Source organism: Gopherus evgoodei, chromosome 21 (genome assembly GCF_007399415.2).
Source record: "Gopherus evgoodei ecotype Sinaloan lineage chromosome 21, rGopEvg1_v1.p, whole genome shotgun sequence".
Lineage (NCBI taxonomy): Eukaryota > Metazoa > Chordata > Testudines > Testudinidae > Gopherus > Gopherus evgoodei.
In genome coordinates this window covers 17,490,162-17,509,069 of record NC_044342.1, presented here as the reverse complement: position 1 = coordinate 17,509,069, position 18,908 = coordinate 17,490,162, and the positions used below count along the sequence as shown (strand labels likewise).

Below are 18,908 nucleotides of genomic sequence, written 5' to 3'. Positions count from 1 at the left end.
TTGGATGAGGAGCCTGGAGATGGAGACTGGGTCTGGGAGTCAGTGAGAAAGGGGAACTTAGACAAGGTGTTGAGTGACTCTGGATGTGGAAGGAGACTGTGCCTGGGCTGAGAAGCCTGATGAGAGGGGACTTGGACTAGCTGGGTGTGGAAAATAGAATGAGAGAAGGAGCCAGGTTTGAGGAAGAGCCAGGACTGGGAAAGGGAAAGGTTGGGGCAGATTAAAAATCTCTCATCTTCAGTGGTGTGAAAACAAATTCATTGATGTTTGTGAGGTGCTCAGGTACTATAGTGATGGGCACTATGGGAAAGCCCCTAGAGGAATTAATTATTCTCTGTCCAGAGCAGGGTTTGAATAGTGTGCAGTAAGTAAGCCTTGGAGTCATCCATAGAACAATGAAGACAAAACAAAATATTCAATAGATGTTCAGTAGTTGAGTCCCACCTACCCTGTACACTGGATAAGGCAGGGGTACTGTGCAAATAATAATGTGTGATCAAGTAATTGAGGACTCTATCGTAATTAAGCTTGTCATAAATCAATGTTTTAATATAATTTCAACAGAGAATATCAATGTTTATTTTAAGCCTTTTTTCAATTGTTATCAATTGAAATTTTCACAATTATGGGAAACTATGGGGAGCTTAAAGAAAGGGTGTTAGATGCCAATCATTTAATGACAGTACACATTGAGATATAAAAAGTTAAAGCTTTATAACCGCTAAAGCACAAATTGTGAGTGTCACATGTCATCATGTACAAAAGAAATATTCTTAAATCAAGCTCTAGCAAGTTCTCAAGCAGAGTTTCTCTGACTTTCCTTGTCTGTAAATTTCAGTGGTTATTGATGGAAATATTTTTTCATCAATGTGTGTGTTTGCTGTCGAGTACCTCTAACAATCCAGTCAGTCCACATCTAATCATAATGTGGAATTACCGGGAGGTGAATGAAAGTTGCACAGGCAACTTTAATCCTGGCATTTCCTAACTTTGAGAGAGACAGAGTTATGCTTTTGTTCAGTCACAAACTCTTGGGTTTGATGCATACTAAATCCTTATCTAGCTCCCTTTTAGCCTTACAATAAAGGACTGTGTGCACTGAGGGCCATATTTCAAAACACTAGCTCATGTCAAGTATTCCTTCACTTTAAGCGGAGTCCCATGGATCTCAGTGAGTAAGGGCATGAGTAAGAGTAGCAGAAGCTTGCCCTTTATGGGCAAATTCCTCTCTTGTAAATAATTATCAAGGAGAAAGTTAACAAATTGGTGCTCTATGATATTTCTAAGGGTTAATCCACTTTTATCAAAGCCAAAGGAAGATGTGTCTTTATTTTCAATGAGAGTGAGGTACAAATGGGGCCTGTAGCCTGATGCATTCTCCTTAGCCCTTTGGTTCTTTTTTAATGCTTATCTCATTCCTTTTCCCAAGGAAACAGAGATAATGAAAGAGAGAAACCACACAGCACTGACGGAATTCATCCTGCTGGGGTTTGGAAGTGGTCCAGGGCTCAAGGTGGGCCCCTTTGTGGTGTTTCTAGATATTTACTTGACAACTGTGCTGGGGAACACCATCATGGTCTTCCTCATTAGAGAGAGCTCTCATCTGCACACCCCCATGTATTTCTTCCTCATGAACCTGTCACTCTTAGACCTCTGCTACTCCTCGACCATCACCCCCAAAGCCATGGCGAGCTTCCTAGCAGGCAGCAAAACCATTTACTTCATTGGATGTGCCACCCAATTATTCTTCTTCGGTGTCTTTGTCACACTGAGACAATCATCCTGGCAGCCATGGCATATGATCGATACACCGCCATCTGCAACCCGCTCCTGTATCCCATCGCCATGTCCAAACAGGTTTGCAATCAGCTTCTTGTGGGTTCCTATGTTTGCGGCAGTGTAAACTCCATGGTGCAAACAGTCTTTACCTTTACACTGTGTTTCTGTGGGTCCAATGAGATCGATCACTTCTTCTGTGACATTTCACCCCTGCTAAGCCTCTCATGCACCAACACAGACATCAATGAACTGGTGCTGTTCACTTTATCCAGCTTCATTCTCATTAGCACCTCCATGGTCATTCTCATCTCTTATGCCTACATCAGCTCTGCCATTCTCAGGATTCGCTCTGCTGAGTGCAGACGCAGAGCCTTCTCCACCTGCACTTCCTACATGATGTCTGTTAGTTTATTTTATGGGACTCTTACATTCATGTATGCTCAGCCCAGTTCACTATCTGCTCCAGCTCAGAACAAAATGGTGTCTGTGTTTTATACCCTGGTCATTCCTATGTTGAATCCCCTCATCTACAGTCTGAGGAACACGGATGTGAAAGAAGCTTTGGAAAGAACCATCAACTCAGTGGTTTTAAAATTAAACTTCTCTGTGAACATTGAACTGGATAATCTTTGGGCTATGGTAAGACCAGTACAGTAACAGTCAAAATTTCTATCTATCTATCTATCTAAACTTGCAGTTCCCATTTGTACTCATCTCTCTCTACATTTTATGCCACTCTCAAACACTGATGTATGACATTATAAGAATGAATTAAAAATAAATCAAACAACCCTCTGTGTATCCATGTTACATTTTTTCACATTGTTATCTCTTCATGTAGCTTAGAAATGCATCTGGTCTGGAAATAGGGATTCAAACATCCATGAACTTGGGGAGTGTTTGAGATCTGTGTTGTAATTTCATCACTGGTTTATCAATGATGACCCAACTGAAGAATAAACCTTTGGCTTAATATGTGTTTGTGGTTATATTGCACTTTACTATCTGGCTCCAGTGACTAATCTCCATAATATTGGCCAATGGAGGTAAATTACCATTTTCGAAATCACGGTGTTGCAGCCAGTGACAAAACATTTTGTGGATGAAAAATTCGGATTTAGTTTGACCATAATCTTTAGCAAATTTTGGTTGAGTTTTCCAATTTTTGGTCAGTTGGAGAGAAAAAAAATAGATTTGTTTTAAAATCAAAACTTTTCCTTTCAACATTTGTTAAAAAAACAAAAACAAAAAACATTTTAATTGTTTGATTCAAAAATGCTTTTTCATTTAGAATTTTACAGCAATTTTATTTTCTGAAGAATGGTTAAAAACTCCAAAATGAGAAAAGCAAAATATTGTGTTTAGGGAATCTGGCTAAACTTTTTGTTCAACCCAAAATATTTTTTTTAACTTGTTTGATTCACTGAATCATCATCATCATCATCATCATCATCATCATCATCATCATCATCATCATCATCAAAAACAGTTTCTTTCAGATTTTCAATTCAGCCAGTGCCTAGCAAAGTCTGTTATTTTCACAATTACATACATGACTATTACAGACACAGGAGGCATAGGACAAGTGTGAACTACTCTTCTCGTCCTCAGTGGCTCTGAATGCCATTGGCTCTCACTGACGTCAAAAGCCGTTGCACCGGCTGAAGAAGAGGTGTGATAACAGCTCAACAGAAGATCAGCCACAGCATCTAATGGCCATCTTGCTGCTTCTACCATGGTTTATTTGGTGGAAATCCTAGGGCATTAATAGACCAAATAACCATTCATTTGGGCCTGTCCCAGTGATTCTGTCATAGATCTGCTTTTAAACAGTCCCTTGGTGGTTCAGAGTTCAGACAGGCCAATGCCAGGGCTTCCCTCAGGCCAAGCTGCTGGAGAATCCATCTTGGCTCTGCCCTGTTTCTTTGTCAATCCTAGGTAACAGCTCCTGAGTCTTCATGAGCCCAGTTCTTATCACAGCCATTGTCAGACACCTTTCTCCTTTGTTCCCCAGCTCGGGGCCTTTGCTGTGCTAGGTGTTTCCATTGCCTCTTTCAGAACCTTCATTTACATATGTAGGTTTATTCAATTTGTCAGTGACTCTGGGTCTCCAACCAGACATCTCTGTGAGTCCAACATCTCGTCTCTTCCCTTTAGACTTACGACCTGTCTACATTTCAAATGATTCACTGATGCAGCTGCACCACTGTAGCACTTTAATGAAGATGCTCTATGGTGATGGGAAGGAGCGTAGTTAACATAACATAAGAACATAAGAATGGCCGTACCGGGTCAGACCAAAGGTCCATCTAGCCCATTATCTGTTTACCGACAGTGGCCAATGCCAGGTGCCCCAGAGGGAGTGAAGCTAACAGGCAATGATCAAGTGATCTCTCCTGCCATCCATCTCTATCCTCTGATGAACAGAGGCTAGGGACACCATTCCTTACCCTTCCTGGATAATTGCCATTTATGGACTTAGCCACCATGAATTTATCCAGTTCCCTTTTAAACATTATTATAGTCCCAGCCTTCACAAATTCCTCAGGTAAGGAGTTCCACACATTGACTGTGTGCTGTGTGAAGAAGAAATTCCTCTTATTTGTTTTAAACCTGCTACCTATTAATTTCATTTGGTGACCCCTAGTTCTTGTATTATGGGAATAAGTAAATAACTTTTCCTTATCCACTTTCTCCACATCACTCATGATTTTATATACCTCTATCATATCCCCGCTTAGTCTCCTCTTTTCCAAGCTGAAGAGGCCTAGCCTTAATCCACCTCCCTGAGAGGCAGTAGCTATGTTGGCTGGAGAAGCTCTCCTATCTACATGGTGCTGTCTACACACTGCGTTAGGTCAACGTAACTGGATTTTTACCCCCTTCAAGAGACATAGTTATATCTATATAGGCATGTAGTGTAGGCCAGAGCTAAGTGTAAAGTAATACAGAACACAGAGGGAAACAGAACTGTGCATAGGAATGATGAAATTATTACTAAAATCCCCACATTTGTCTCAGCATTTACTATTACTAGCATTAAGAGTAATACCTACAAGCATCCCCTGAGTTTGGGGTTCCAATTTTCTAGCTGTTGGGCAAGACACAGGGTAGAAGATAGTCCATGCCCCAATCTGAATAAACAAGAGACAGAAGATGACATAGAGACATGTTAGGCCTGAATAAAGATATTGCAGACAAAGCCAGTTATTCCAACCTGAATAAAGTCAGGCTAACAGAGGCTTCTGGGTAATTCGTAAGTGGAAAATGCCCGGGAGTTGCCTGTCTCTCACAGAGTTAGGCATCCATAAGATAAAAGGAATGGCATTTTGATAATTCCTGTGCAATGCCTAAGTACCATGGTTGCCAGCAATTTAAAAATTCTAATGAGAAAAGTAGATGGCAATGGACAGACCACTAATATCTGCATCTCGTACATACATCAAAAAAGATATATTAAAAAAATGAAAATGGTGCAGAGAAGAGATAAAAGATTGATTTCAGGTTTCATTGTGAAATAATAAGTGACACCAGTTTATTTAGTTTATTTGAGAGAAGTTTTAGAGATGATTGGATCATATCTGTAAACCCCTGATAGCAGAGGTTCTTAGCCTTTTTGGTGACAACATCACACTGACAGTTTGTGACCCGACAGTTACCTTCAACTCATGTCAAAAAGCTGGAAACATGGCAGAGAAAAGCCACAGAAATCATGTCAGAGCTGGTAAAAAATGCCTCAGTGTACCAGATGTTAAGAACACAATCTGTTTCTGTTATGAAAACAAAGATTGGAGGGGTGGGGGCAGGGGGGAGACATGATCACAGAGTATAAGCACAGAGAGAATATTCTGGATATGAAAGGCATCTTTATTTTTGCAGAGGAAGGCATAATAAGAGTCAGTATCTTGAAGAGAAACCAGACAAATTCAAATTGAAAATCAGGCACACACTTTTGACAGTGAGAGTGCTTAAGTGTTGAGATGAAATGCCAAGGGAAATGGTGGAGTCTGTCTAAATAAAGACAAAGTGCCTTTCTGGAAGATGCTTTAATAAAACACAAGTTATCGGGAAAAGAACAGGGATAACGGGGTGAAATTCTCTGACTGGCATTGTACAGGAGGTCAGGTTAGAAGATGAAATGGTCCATGCTGGCTTTGAAATCTATGAATCTCTGTGGTTTTGTTACAGGAGAGGGCTATTTAATTTCTTAGATTCACAGATTCCAAGGGCAGAAGGGGCCACTGTGACTATCTAGCCTGATCTCCTCTAGAACTCAAGTCAAATGACTGCCCCCAAATAATTCCTAGAGCAGATCTTTTAGAAAAACATCTGATCTTGATTTAAAAAAATTGCCAGAGAATCCACAACACCCTTCAGCAAGTTGCTCCAATATTTAATCCCACTGGCAAGGAATTAAGAACTAAATGAAAGAAAGGTTGACATGTGAGAAGTTCTTAAACTTTTTGATTCATACAGTGTTTCTGACTGTTATTTGCTATCAATGAAGGTGGTTTCAGCTCTGCTGCTTCTTTCACTAGCTGGTTTGTCTCCTGAGTGATGATCCGCAGGACTGTGGCAATTCTTAGCTGTTGCTGATGTCTCTGGGTTCTGTCAGTCCCATTGATGGCTGGCTGCCGGGGAAGGAGAAGTGCTCTTTCATCCAGTCCTGTGACTTTTGCAGACAAAGATGTAGTAGCATAGTGCAGTGACTCATCTCTAACAAGGCTTCTTAAAGTCCATTGTCTTTGCTTTCCCCTCCCTCTCATGTCTCCACCCAGGAGCCTCAGGATAAATCCAAACTAAGCATCTCCCCCAGAGTCATTGGGCTTTGCAATCAACAGGGTTACATTAAAATGTGTAGAAAAATCAGGAGGGTTGGAGAGTGGTTTACACCCATCAGAGAAGAATCAGACATTCAGTCTGCAGCCTCACCCTGAGATATTCTCTGAGGGTGTTTGTGAAATTAGATTAATTGGTATTCTAATGCACATAGTATGAAGAAACAGATTGACAGAGCCAGAAGGGTACCCAGAAGTCACCTACTACAGGACAGGCCCAACAAAGAAAGTAACAGAACACCACTAGCCGTCACTACAGCCCCTAACTAAAACCTCTCCAGCGCATCATCACGGATCTACTACCTCTCCTGAAGGACGATCCTTCACTCTTGCAGACTTTGGGAGACAGGCCAGTCCTCGCTTACAGACAGCCCCCAACCTGAAGCAAATACTCTCCAGCAACTACACATCACACAACAGAAGCACTAACCCAGGAACCAATCCCAGATACAAACCCCATTGCCAGCTCTGTCCACATACCTATTCAAGGGACCCCATTATCGAACCTAACCACATCAGCCAAACCATTGGGGGCACATTCACCTGAACATCTACCAATGTGATATATGCCATCATGTGCCAGCAATGCCCCTCTATCATGTACATTAGCCAAACTGGACATTCTCTATGCAAAAGAGTAAATGGACACAGATCAGACATCAAGAATTGTAACATTCAAAAACTAGCCAGAGAACACTTCAATCTTCCTGGATACTCAATAGCAGATTTAAAAGTGGTAATTCTTCAACAACAAAAAAATACTTCGGAACTGGACTTAATTTGCAAACTGGACACCATCAAATTAGACCTAAATAAAGCCTGGGAGTGGATAGGTCACTACAAAAAGTGATTTTCCCTCTGCTGATACTCACACCTTCTTGTCAACTGCTGGAAATGGGCCACTTTGATTGCACTGGCCTCTTTAGCACTACAAAAGTAATTTTCTCTCCTTTGGTATGCAACCCTTCTTGTCAACTGCTGAGAACATGCCACTTCCAATTTAATTGAATTGGCTTATTAGCACTGATCCCCAATTTGGTAAGGCAACTCCCATCTTTTCATGTGCTAAAATATATATTCTTCTTATTGTATTTTTCATTCTATGCATTTGATGAAGTGGGTTTTAGCCCACAAAAGCTTATGAACAAATAAATTTGTTAGTCTCTAAGGTGACACAAGGACTCCACATTATTTTTGCTGATAAAGATTAACATGGCACCACTCTGAAACCTGGCACATAGTATCATTTTGCTAGTCCCAGAATGGATTAATTTAACTCTGAGAATTAGCTGTTAGGTTTGATCATTTGTCTTCCTTCATAGAATATCAGGACTGGAAGGGACCTCAGGAGATCATCTAGTCCAATCTCCTGCTCAAAGCAGGACTAATCCCCAGACAGGTTTTGCCTCAAATCCCTAAATAGCCCCCTCAAAGGGTGAATTCACAACCCGGGGTTTAGCAGACCAATGCTCAAACCACTGAGCTATCGCTCCCCATTTGTCTCCCTTCAGCATGATCTCATATTCTCTGAAAATTGGGAGCAATAAAAAAAATAATTATTTGTCATGGAAAATTTGAGGATTAAAAAAGTGCATTTCAATTTTCGGTAGTCTTAAGCTGAAAAAATTGGCTTTCAGTTTTTCAATGAACATTCACCATTTTCTAAGAGGTGGGGAGAACACCTTTTCTGTGTAGCTTTAAATATCCAGAGAAGATTATGGGTTGGATTGTTTTGTTTGGCAAATTTCTTTCAGTCTGTGACTTTCATTTATATAAGAACACAGAAATGGCCATACTGGGCCAGACCAATGGTTCCTGTAGCCCAATGTCCTGTCTTCAGACAGAGGCCAGTGCCAGATCATCAAAGGAAATGAACAGTACAGAGCAATTATTGAATGATCCATCTTCTTTGTTGTCCACTCCCAGCTATATTTGAATCTCTGCCTTCTTTCACAATAGTTCCTCTCCCACAAGAGCATGATCTATTCTGTCATTCCTTTATATTCTGTGCCTGATATTACCATGTCCCATTGATTATGATCTTTCCACCAAGTTTCTGTGATGCTTATTAGGTCAATATCCTCCTTTAATATCAGCCCCTCAAGCTCACCTATCTTAGTATTTTGACTTCTAGAATTTGTGTACAAGCACTTATAAAATGGGTCAAGATTTACTTGTCTGCCTTCATGTGATGTAAGTGAAAGCACCTGAATGGGTTACTGTAACAAGGTGGGACTCACCCCTGCAGCTCCTCCTGCTGGTATCATCTGGGAATTAATTCTCCAGCTATTGGAGCTCCCTCTGCAGGCCAGTGTCCTGCTGCTGCTTGGCCGCTGGGTCTTTCCCTGGACTCCAGTGACCCATTATCTGGGGTGCTGCCCCCAGGGACTATACCTCTCAGTCGCGGGATCTCCCCTCCCTGGGGAACCCCCATCCTCTATACCCACCTCGCCTAGGTCTTAGGCTACTGTCAGTCACCAACCTGATCCCACTCCCTGGAGCAGACTGCAGTGTATGCCACTCATCACTGGCAAGGTTGGGTTTGGACCTGCTACCTACTCTGCCTAGCCTTGGGCTGTCCCCTGCAACCCCAGTACCTATTTGGTCTTATACTAGGCTGCAGCCTGGGGGTTTCCAGGACAGAGCTCCCAGCTCCCTTGGCCTTCCCCCAGCCCTCTTCCACTCCAGGCAACTCCTCTAGCTCCCTGCAGCCAGATCCCTCCCTCTCAAAGCTAGAGATAGAGCCTCTGCTCTTGGCTTCCCTGGCCTTTATAGGGCCAGCTGGGTTTGTTTGGGGCATGGCCACAGCTGAGGCTCTTTCCCAATCAGCCCAGATTTTCCCCCTGCTCCAGCCCTCTCCCAGAGCTGTTTTAAGCCCTTCCAGGCAGGAGGAGGTGACCACCCTGCTACAGTTAACTAGCAAGGTGGTGGAATCTCCATCCTGAGAGGTTTTTAAGGCCTGGCTTGATAAAGCCCTGGCTGGGCTTATTTAGTTGGGCTGGTCCTGCTTTGAGCAAGGACATGGATTAGATGGCCTCCTGAGGTCTCTTCCAACCCTAATCTTCCATGATTCTAATGGGACTTTTTTTTTTCATTTGACCATTTCTCTTCTGCTCCAAACTGTACTTTATCAGCTTGTACCCTCTCTTCTCTTGCTATTGAACAGAGTCGGAATGCTACTGCAACTGTAGGCCTACGACAAGAAACAAGTTTACAGCTCTAGTCTGTCCACCTCACTCATCCAGCCTAGTAGTTCGGTCTCACCATTGGTCTCACAAATATTATGCACTGCACAGCATGCATCAGCGGCTGCTGGAATGTTTTCCTCCTCAGACTGATCCTTTTCAAGAGATACTTTCACCTGCCCTTCAAAGTCCACTCCCTAGTCATCCTGAACCTGCTCAGGTAATCTCTAAACCTCTCGTTGCTTCTTTTCAGGTTGTTGTCATAAGGCTTCCAGAGAAAGAAAGGATGGGCCAAGTCACCAACAGAGAGGCAGAGCTGGCACAGAAACCCTGTTAAAGTCAGTTGGACAGTCTGGGGAGAACATGTCAGTAAATCACCCACCAGGTTCACCAAGGCCTCTGCACAATGGAATAGTAACCCTTGTGGTTTATGTACTGAAGTCTAGCAGGGGAAAATAGCACACAGTAAGGACTCAGCATTGTTAGGGAAGTCATTGAATTCATCTATTGTTTCCTGCACGTTGCCCAGGTTTTCTTCCCAGAACAGCAAGACATTATTTCACACCTGGCATACCTGCATGATGACCAACCCCAAAACTGATTTTCCAGCATTAAATTGGTTCCCCACTGACCAGTAACAATATGAGGTTGCATGATTCCATGTGGCAATGTGCATTCCTTTTTCCACTGTCGGGATAGTGCTCATCTCAGTGTCTGCACACTGCAGGGTTTGGGTGAACTTGGCCCTCAACTCCAGGATTGTGGCCGTTCAACACCTGAAAGTCCTGGAGCCATTGCTGGTCATCCCAAGTTTGCATCATAACCCAGTCCCTCCACTTGGTGCTCATTAAATGGGCCCTAAACCACCTCAATGGTGAGTGCAGCTGGTCTTGGAAAGTTGTACGGGTGTATCCACAGGACTTTTGGTTAGTGTATCGTCAGGTGACTATCTGAGCACAAGGGCCTTGCAAATAAACCAGAATTGTTTGCTCCATATATAAAATGGAAAAGAGTGCTTTGTTTCTCTGCACTGCATGCATCTTTGTAGTGGACAATTCATACATGGTGCTTGAGAGCAGTAGGCTATTTTATGGCACAGAGGGAATTGTCAACATTTGCCTTTGGATTCCTTCAAGTTTCTGAGAGATATAAGGGTATTTCACAACTCACTGTGAAAATCTCCCACAAGGTAACATGCTAGAAGGTTCCAATAGGGGACACTGGAATTCCTACTCAGAGTACAACGCACCTTTTCTCAATACATCCTCATGCTGTGTGGACACAATGCACCGGCACACTTGACTGAATATAAATGCACTCTGTTGAATTAGTTTTGTACATGGTAGAGGTGTCTTACAAATCAAATTCCCTTTCCATGGGAAATTCTGAACTAAAAAAAAAAAAAAGAAGAAGAAGGAAAAAAAGGAATTGTTATTCAGATTGGATCCAATTCCACACACCTTACTCATCAGAACTGCTTGCATCAGTAAGCACTGCTCAATGAGAGTAAGGGTTGTGGAACTGGCCACACAGTTGGCTTCACTGGGCATGTTAATTTGAGAAGAGTGAGCAGCGTCTTTATGGAAAGAAGACTGAAAACACACTTAGTTCATGTGAGCCCAATATTTCAGTCTGGGAAATCACTGTAATCTCATAACAAAGCAACAAGAAAAAAAATCTTGCTTGAAGTTTGAACTTTATGAAGCTCCCAGGGACCTCGTCCCAGCGGGTCCTGGAATGAAGCAGAAAGACTCATCAGTGAGGTCAGTGCCCATTGTTGAGAGATCAGTGAGGAGGAGATATTGATGGTGATAATAGCAACTTTTCTGGCTGTTGATAGAACCTAACAGCAGCAATAGTCATGGTCCTTGAGTCTGGGACATTTTCAAATTCCAGCTCTCAGTAATGTTAAAGCAAATGAACTTTGGAAGTACTTGAGCTGTGTTATATGCAGCTGTGCTGATCCATTGACATAAGAGTGCATGAGTTCACTACTAAGGTTCTGCAAGTTGAATGAAGCTGGGATATGTATTGATTTCAGGCTTCTGTTGGAGATTGATCTGAAAGCTTTACGGAATCTCACAGTGGATTATCAACAGTGTTGTCTCTAAAATGATGGTGGCGAGGAATACAGGAGAATTTTCTTTTAATTTTGATTCAATGCTTTTAGGTTTGGGTTCGTGGGGAGTGCCCTAATACGACCTGAAGTGTCACTAAGCCTATTTTTGTTTGATTTTGTTCTTATAAGAGCTGCTCTGAACTTTTTCCCCTACTGAAAGTTTACAGTTTTCATTGAAAATCTGAAAATGTTGAGTTGAAAACTTAACGGCAAAATGGGGGAGGGAGAATCATTTTCCAAAAAAAAAAAGAATGCAAAGAAAATAATTCTTTTTACTAAGCAAACACTTTATGTGAACATTTTCATTTAATTGAAAGTTCGCTATTCTGCTGAAAAAATGATGACTGGCCTTAATTATTACAATTGTTACAATAGCACCGGAATCAAGGTTCAGGGTCACATTGTGCTAGCTCTGCATGAAAATAAGAAAGAAAGGTATCCTGGTGAAGTCAAGGATTGTTTGTTTGTTTTTTACTAAGGAAACTGGCCTAGAGGAGAGATTGAACAATGAAACTGGGAGGTAAACTGGGACTAACTGGGCAATAAAACTAGTGCTGAGAGTTGAGAGGGAGACTACATGGGCAAAGAGACTAAGACTGGAGGCCAGGGAGGGACATGGAGCGGGGTGGAGTATTGATTCAGTGAGAGGGAGACTGAGATCAGATGAGGAGCTGGGGAGGGAATACTAGGACTGACTGCCCAGCGGGTGAGATCTAGTAGAACAGAGTGGAGGAGGTGAGGAGGCATGATAGACAAATCTGATGAGGATGAAGGGGCAGAACCAGCTGAACCAGCAGAACCAGCACTGTCTGGGCAAAGAGATTAGGAGAAGGAATTGAAATTGGATGAGAAGCCTAGAGAGGGAGACTGGGTCTAGGAATCAGTGAGAAAGGGGAACTTAGACAAATAGTGAGTGAAACTGGATGTTGAAGGAGACTATGACTGATATGAGAAGCCTGAGGAGAGGGGACTTGGATTAGCTCAGTGAGGATACTAGGATGAGAGCAGGAGCCAGGCTTGAGGAAGAGCCAGGACTGGAAAAGGGAAAGGTTGGGGCAGAATAAAAATCCCTCATCCCCAGTGCTGTGAAAACAAATTCACTGAAGTTTGTGAAGTGTTCAGATACCATAGTGATGGGCATTATAGGAAAGCCCCTGGGGGAATTAATTCTCTCTGCAGAGCAGGGTTTGAATAGTGTGAAATAAGTAAGTCTTGGGGTCATCCACTGAACAGTGAAGATAAAATATTAAATAACTGTTCAGTAGGTTTCAGAGTAGCAGCCTTGACAGTCTGTATCCGCAAAAAAGAACAGGCTTACTTGTGGCCGTAAGGGTACATCTTCACTACCCACCAGATCAGAGGGTAGTAATTGATCTATAGGGGATCGAATTATCATGTCTCATCTAGACACGATAGATCGAACCCCGAACACGCTCCCCGTCGACTCCAGAACTCCACCAGAGCAAGCGGCAGTAGCGGAGTCGACGGAGGAGCCGCGGACATCGATCCCATTCCTTGAGGACCCGAGGTAAATCGATCTAAGATACTTTGACTTCAGCTACGCTAGTTACGTAGCTGAAGTTGCGTATCTTAGATCGAAACAGCCCCCCCCCCAGTGTAGACTAACAAAAAGTTATTTGAGCATAAGCTTTCGTGGCCTACAGCCCACTTCATCGGATGCATAGAATGGAACATATAGTAAGGAGATATATATACACATACAGCAAATATGAAAAGGTGAGGACTGTCCTACCCACTATAAAAGGCTAATTAATTAAGATGAGCTATAATCAGCAGAAGAAAAACAACTTTTGAAGTGATAATCAAGATAGCCCATTTCAGACACTTTGACAACAAGGTGTGAGGATACTTAACATGGGGAAATAGATTCAATGTGTGCAATGGCTCAGCTATTCCCAGTCTCTATTCAAACCTGAGTTGATGGTGTCTAATTTGCATATTAATTCAAGTTCAGCAGTTTCTCCTTGGAATCTGTTTTTGAAGCTTTTCTGTTGCAATATTGTCACCTTTAAGTCTGTTACAGAGTGACCCCAGAGGTTGAAGGGTTCTCCTACTGGTTTTTGAAGGTTATGATTCCTGATGTCAGATTTGTGTCCATATATTCTTTTTCATAGAGACTGTCTGGTTTGGCCAATGTACAAGGCAGAGGGGCATTGCTGGCACATGATGGCATATATCACATTGGTATATGATAGTATGAGAGTAGCAGAATCTTGCCCTCTATGCGAAAATTCACTTCTTGTAAATAATTGTTATATGGGAAAGTTAATAAATATGTGCTCTATTGTAGTAAAGTCAAAATTTCTAACAGAACTTCTGGAGATTTATTAAGAAGATATTTAATGACATTTTTAAGGATTCAGTCAACTTTTTTCAAAGCCAACGGGAGATGTGCCTTGATTTTCAATGGCTGTGAGCTATAAGTGGGGCCTGTATCTTGAAGGATTCTCCTTAGCGCTTTGGTACATAATATATGACAAAATTCTGGAGATTTATTAAGAATAATTTAATGACATTTCTAAGAATTCAGTCAACTTTTTATCAAAGCCAACGGGAGATGTGCATTCATTTTCAATGAATGCGAGCTGTAAGTGGGGCCTGTAGCCTGATGCAGTCTCCTTAGCACTTTGTTTTTTTTTTAATGCTTATCTCATTCCTTTTCCCAAGGAAATGAATACAATGAAAGAGAGAAACCACATAGCACTGCCGGAATTCATCCTGCTGGGGTTTGGAAGTGGTCTGGGGCTCAAGGTGGGCCCCTTTGTGGGGTTTCTGGTGATTTACATGACAACCGTGCTGGCAAATACCATTATGGTCTTCCTCATTAGCACCAACTCTCACCTGCACACTCTCATGTACTTCTTCCTCATGAATCTCTCACTCTTATGCCTCTGCTACTCCTCCAGCATCGCCCCCAAAGCCATGGCGAGCTTCCTAGCAGGCAGCAAAACCATTTCCTTCATTGGATGTGCCACCCAATTCTTCTTCGGTGGGCTCTTTGTCACGACTGAGACGTTCATCCTGGCAGCCATGGTGTATGATCGATACACCGCCATCTGCAACCCGCTCCTGTATCCCATCGCATGTCCAAGCAGGTTTGCAACTACTGGTGGGTTCCTATGTTTGTGGTAGTGTAAACTCCATGGTGCAAACAGTCTTTACCTTTACACTGTGTTTCTGTAGGTCCAATGAGATCAATCACTTCACATGTGACATTGAACCACTGCTAAGACTCTTATGTATCAACACAGACATCAATGGACTGGTGCTGTTCACTTTATCCAGCTTCATACTCGTGAGCACCTCCATGGTCATTCTCATCTCCTATGCCTACATCATCTCCTCCATCCTCTGGATTCTCTCTGCTGAGGGAAGACGCAGAGCCTTCTCTACTGCACCTCCCACATGATGTCCGTGACTTTATTTTATGGGACTCTTACCTTCATGTATGCTCAGCCCAGTTTGCTAGCATCTCCAGCTCAGAGCAAAATGGTGTCTGTGTTTTATACCCTGGTCATCTCTGTGTTGAATCCTCTCATCTACAGCCTGAGGAACAGGGATGTGAAAGAAGCTTTGGGAAGAACCATCAGCTCAGTGTTTCTAAAATGAACCTTCTGTCTGAACATTGAGCTAAATAATCCTTTGGGTTATCGAAATACCAGTACCGTACCGGTCATAATCTCTCTCTCTCTCTCTCTCTCTCTCTCTCTCTCTCTCTCTCTCTAATCTAGCTCGGTAGCTAAACTAGCAGTTTCCATTTGTACTCTTCTTTCTCTCAAAATTTGTATACCACTCACAACACTGGAGTATGCCATTATAAGAGTGATTTAAAAATAAATTGATCAACGCTCTGTGTATCTAGATTACATTTTTTCACATTGTTATCTGTTCTTGTACCTTAGGGAGTGTTTGAGATCTGTGTCGGAATTTCACCACTGGTGTATTATTGTGATCCAAACACTGGAACTCAAGAATAGTCCTCTGGCTTAATGTGTGCGTGTTCGTGTGCGTGTGCGCGTGTGCATGTGCGTGTGTGGTTAAATCACACTTTACTGCCTGACCCCAGCGACTAATCTCCATGCTATTTGCCAAAGGAGGTAATTTAGGATTTTCTGAAGCACTGCATGTTGCAGTTAATTACAAAACATTTGTGGATGAAAAAATCAGACTTAGGTTGAAGAAACCATTTGGCAAATTGGAGTTGAGTTTGCCAAATTTTGTCAGTTAGACGGAAAATAAACCAGTTTTATTTTTAAATCAAAACTGTTCCTTTCAACCTTTTATAAAGGAAATATTTCAATTGTTTCATTCAAAAAACATGTTTTCGTTTAGAATTTTACTGCAATTTTTTTTTTATGAGAGTGATTGCAAACTTCAAAATGAAAAAAGCAAAATATCGTGTTTGGGAAATCTGCCTAAACTTTTTGTTTTCAACTTCTTTGGTTCACTGAATCATCATCATCATCATCATCTAAAACACTTACTTTCATATTTTTAATTTTGCCAGTGAGTAGAAAAGTTGGTTATTTCACAGCTACATACTTGCGTATTTCAGACGCAGGAGGCATTGTACAAGTGTGAACTACTGTTCTCGCCCTCAGTGGTTCTGAAAACCATTTGCTCTCACTGAAATCAAAAGCTGGTACAACTGCAGAAGAAGAGGTGTGATAACAGCTGAATGGGAGATCAACCACAGCATCTTACGGCCACCTTGCTGCTTCTACCATGGTTTATTTGGTTGGAATCCTAGGGCATTAACAGGCCAAATAACCATTCAGTTGGGCCTGTCCCAGTGATTCTGTCATAGATCTGCTTTTAAACAGTCCCTTTGTGGTTCAGAGTTCAGACAGGTCAATGCCAGGGCTCCCCCAGGCCAAGCTGCTGGAGAATCCATCTTGGCTCTGCCCCCTTTCTTTGTCTGTCCGTCCTAGGTGACAGCTCCTGAGTCTCCATGAGCCCAGTTCTTATCACAGCCATTGTCAGACATCTTTTTCCTTTATTCCCCACCTCAGGGCCTTTGCTGTGCTCGGTGTTTCCATTGCCTCTTTCAGAACCTCCATTTACATATGTAGGTTTATTCAACTTGTGAGTGACTCTTGGTCGTCAACCAGACATTTCTGTGAGCCCAACGTCTCGTCCATTCCCTTGAGATGTAGGGCAAGTCTACAGTTCAAATGATTCACTGATGCAGCTGCGCCACTCTAGCACTTTAATGAAGATGCTCTATGGGGATGGTAAGGAGTGCAGTTAATTCACGTCCTCAAGAGCAATAGCGATGTTGGCGGGAGAAGCTCTCCTATCCAAATAGCGCTGTATACACCAGGTGTTAGGTCATTGTAACTGTGTTTTTCACACCCTTGGGAGACATAGTTGTACCGACATAGGTCTGTAGTGTAGACCAGACCTATGTGCATAGTGGTACAGAGCACAGAGAGAAACAGAAATGTGCATAGGAATTAAAAAAATATTACCCAAATCCCCACATTTGTCCCAGCATCTACTGTTATTTGTGTTATCAGTAGTACTTGTAAGCCTCCCCTGATTTTGGGGTTCCAATATGCTCACTTGTTTGTAAGGCACAGGGTAAAAGACAGTCTCTGCCCCATCTGGAAAAAACAAGAGGTGGAAGATGACACAGAGACATGGAGAGGAGAATCGACTTGCCCAAGGATACAAGCCTGGCTAGTGACAGAGATAGGAATAGATCTGTCAAAATAGCCTGCTGAAAAGTTCTGTACTTCTCAAAATTTGAGTATCCCAGTAGCCAAGTTAAGTATCAGTAAATCACCTGCCTGCCAGACCAGAGACTAGGTGAGTGTATGGGTGGCACACATTGAGGTTATGGGCCTCATCTATCACTCCAGCACAGATAGGGAAGCTTTGGCCACTGAGTCACCAAAAAGAACATCAATGAAGTTCTGCATCTCACCCTAGGCAGCAGCATCACAGACATCATCACGGAGCAATTCATCAAATTCAGCACAATGCCTGAACTCCCTCATTGCAATTGCCATTTCCCCAACATAGCGATTCTCAGATTCTAGGCCAGGAGAACTCATTATGTAGTGCTCTTTAGGAAATGGGAGCTATATATTTTTCCGTGGAACATTTCAATGAAAAGGATTTTTTTTTCATGTTTGTAATTTTTGGCTTTTAATCAAAATATCAAAGACCCTGAAATGAAAAAGAAAATCTATTTTCAATTTTCTGACCAAAAAAAAATCTTTTTTTGAAGAAAACAGACACTTCTGAAAAATGTTTCATGTTGTTGAAAACCCAGTTTACCACTAAAAAAAAAATAAAAGGTTAAATGGAAAATTTCCAACTAGTTCTACTATTACATTATCTTGTCTTGACCTCCAGCATAACACACACTCAGGAATTCTACCTAGTCATTCCTGAAGCTAGTTTACCACTTCTGGTTCAGATATACGTGTCCTGCTCTTATTCATTTTTATTAAGTTCTTTTAATGACAATTGTCCTGTGTAAAGCTCCTTCTGAAATTCCTATCCCACCTAAACAGTTTAGACCCATTAATTATCACCTGGGGAAAACACTCACAGTGCTTTAAAGGTAACACAATGGTAATTAACACCAGCGGTTTTTTTTCTTCTCAGCAACTGCAGTCATTTTGAAAAAGTCCTCCCTTGCCAACCTCAGGTCTCACTGGAGGAGTCACCACACCACAAGAAGAGCAGAAAATCTGCTCAGGATGTGTGCTAAGGTTGAGACACATGACTAATTTCCACACTTGTATGGAATATTGACTGACCTTGTAGCCAGCTTGATCGTTTTTAAAACTCCTGTGCAATGCCTAGGTACCATGGTTGCTAGCAATTTGGAAATTCTAATTAGTAAGTAGACAGAAATGTCTTGATAGATAGATCGATAGATCTGGTTTAAGCTGCTAGACTGACTTCTTGAGAGCTGAAAACTTTTGCAAGCTGTCCCACCTATCTGCACCT

The 18,908-nt window shown here is 42.1% G+C and overlaps 1 pseudogene; it reads left to right on the top strand.

The window, feature by feature from the left end:
- Positions 1–1,441: 1,441 nt before the first annotated feature.
- On the top strand, positions 1,442–15,551 carry LOC115638145 (annotated as a pseudogene).
- Positions 15,552–18,908: the final 3,357 nt, after the last annotated feature.